Raw genomic sequence first — 3,044 nt, forward strand, 5'->3', positions numbered from 1 at the left:
CTACAAACATCACTGCAGATGTCCTAGCATGAGTCACAAGAAAGGCCATTTTAAAAGATGTTTACAAAACTACCTTCAGAATCTTGGGTTTCATTATCATAATATTTTTCTGCTGTTGATTAATTGAGTATCCAGTCTTATGATCCACTGAGTCACAAATAGAAACACATAAGATTGGTAATGGCTCCTACACTATTTCACGTTAGTTATTTTCAGAACTTATCAACAAGAGACAATTTATGACAATGTTCTTTGTCAGTGTGGGGCTCAAATTCACTTTTCCTCACCTTGTTCTACAGGTCTACAGATGTGATCTAAGATGGAGTCCTGAAAATTTTCTATGCTTTTCAAAATATATTTTATTTCACTTTAACCTAACACAGAGATGCCAACCAGCACATTTAGCAGTAGACTCTGTGTGTCCTCGAATGAGAAGGGAGTGTTACAAAACTTGAGAAATCGAGAACTGCTCTTAATATTGTCAGAACTAAGTGCCTGGGCGCGGTGGCTCACGCCTGTAATCCTAGCGCTTTGTGAGGCTGAGGTGGGAGGATCACTTGAGGCCAGGAGTTCAGACTATCCTGAGCAAGAGCGAGACACCATCTCTACAAAAAATAGAAAAATTAACTGGGTGCAGTGGTGCACGCTGGTATTCCCAACTACTCGGGACGCTGAGGCAGGAGAATCACTTGAGGCCAGGAATTTGAGGTTGTAGTGAGCTATGATGATGCCACTGCACTCTAGCCAGGATAACAGACAGAGAAGTAGAAGACAAAGGAAGAAGGAAGAAGAAGAAGAAGGAGAAGAAGGAGAAGAAGGAAGAAGGAAGAAGAAGAAGAAGAAGAAGAAACTAAGTTAACCGAGTTATTATCTTATAGTAGCAGTAGGCAAACTGCAACCTGTGGGCCAAACCTGGCCCACCACCTGTTTTTGTACAGACCAGGAGATAAGAATGGTTTTTACATTTTTTTAATGGTTGGGAAAAAAAGACAAATAAAAAAAGAATAATATTTAGTGATGGGACAATTACATGAAATTCAAATTCCAGTGTAATAATTATATTTAGTGACATGTGAAAAAATTATGTGAAATTCAAATTCCAGTGTACATAAATAAAGTTTAATTTGGAACACAACTATTCCAATTCATTTATGGATTATTTGTGGCTGCTTTCATGCTAAAGAGCAGAATTGAGTATTTGCAACAGAGATAGTATGACGCACAAAGCCTAAAATATTTACTATCTGACTCTTTTCAGAAAATGTTTGATCCTGTCTTAGAGAGTAAAATTCCTATACAGGAACAGAACCACCAAGTTTCTTTTAGTAATCCCATTGTAGGAACTCTTATCCATGAATAATGCATGAATAATATTACTAGTTAACCTCTGTTGGTCTTTTACTATGTGGGCCCCATGCTAGGTATTTCCATCCATTATCTCATTTAATTCTCACAACCTAGTGAGATAGATAATGTCAAGACCTATATTTCATATTAAGAGATGAGGAAAAAATGAAGCTCCAGGGAGATGAACTAACTTGCCTAAAGTCACTTTCAGCAAATGCCCTAACTGGGATTCAAACCCAAGACCATCTAATGTCAAAGTTTATACCCTTAACTGTGCTGTAATTGTGACTCCTGGCATTATGGATATTTACCACTGGTACTTCCTCTCTGAGGAAAGACTGCATAAAACTTACTGTCTTAGTCTGTTCAGGCTGCTGTACCATAGACTGAGTGGCTTTAATAGTAGAAATTTATTTCTCACAATTCTGGAGGCAGAATTTCTGGAAGTCCAAAATCAAGGCATGGCAGACACAGTGTCTGATGAGGGTCTGCTTCCTGGTTTGTAGACAACTGTCTTCTCACTGTGCCCTCATATGGTGGAGAGGGGAAGCAAGCTCTTTCCTGTCTCTAGAAGGCACCAACCCCATCATGACAGCTCCACATTCATGACCCAATTACCTATCAAAGACCCCATCTCCAAATACCATCACAATGGGGATTTAGGCTTCAACAAATGAATTTCGCAAGGATACAAACATTCAGTCCATTGCACCAAGTACTGTGCAAAGTCAGTCTTCCTTTAATTTGTCCTAAATTTGCAACTTTTCTAGCTTCACTTGGGAGCCCTGGTCTAGTAAATTTGCTCCTGGTGGTGTCTATCCAGCCATAGCTAGCCGTGTTGTGTGTTCCATCCCCCTCTAAGCCTTTTTTGAGTGGGGTGTCTCCGCTCTCTGTACATGGAAGTCTCCTCTTCTTCAAGCCTGCTATGGTTTGGTTTGCTTTCCTTAAATGCAATGACCAGAACAACACAGAACATAGTTCAATAAACTGGCAACATAGTGTTTATTTTCATTTCTCATGTCTTTCTTAATGAGTCATAGCATTTCATGGTTCTTTTAGTTCATCTTTTTAGGGACATAGAAGCAAAATAGGGAAATGTTTTCAGTTTGTAGCAAATTCCCAATCACATTCCTAGAACATAACTTTGTTTGCTCAGAGCCAAGCATTATATAGTTCACATTAGTTTTCCCTGAATAGTTTGAATATCATTTTTCCGCAGAGTTCAAAGCCTTTAGTTCTAGTTATAGAGAAAAAGGCATAGCACAAATTGCTGTGTTGTGTGTGTGTGTGTGTGTGTGTGTGTGTCCCTGCCCTGGGAGGGGCTGCCCAGTGAGGCAGGGAAGAACTACATTCCTTTAGAGGAACTGGAACCAAATATCTTCCCAAGAATACCAGATTTGATCTAATCTCTGAATGGAAGTCCATAGACTCTGTTCCCATGACTTGTGGCTCGAGATTCATCTTTTAACAATCAAACCTTCACTTCACTGAAATAAGAGTATCTATTACCTAGGCAATGTGGATAAAGCATATCTTTTTAAAGGCTCTCGTTTCTTCCAAAGGAATAGAAACAATATTTTGATTTAGATATATTTTACACCATCTTCTTAAATATGTTTTTCAAAACATATATTTCTGCCAGGTTTATGGGTAAATTTTCATGTTAGCTTCAGTCTAATTGCCAGTTGGTGGTGGGG

This window comes from Eulemur rufifrons, chromosome 7 (assembly GCF_041146395.1).
Source record: "Eulemur rufifrons isolate Redbay chromosome 7, OSU_ERuf_1, whole genome shotgun sequence".
NCBI lineage: Eukaryota > Metazoa > Chordata > Mammalia > Primates > Lemuridae > Eulemur > Eulemur rufifrons.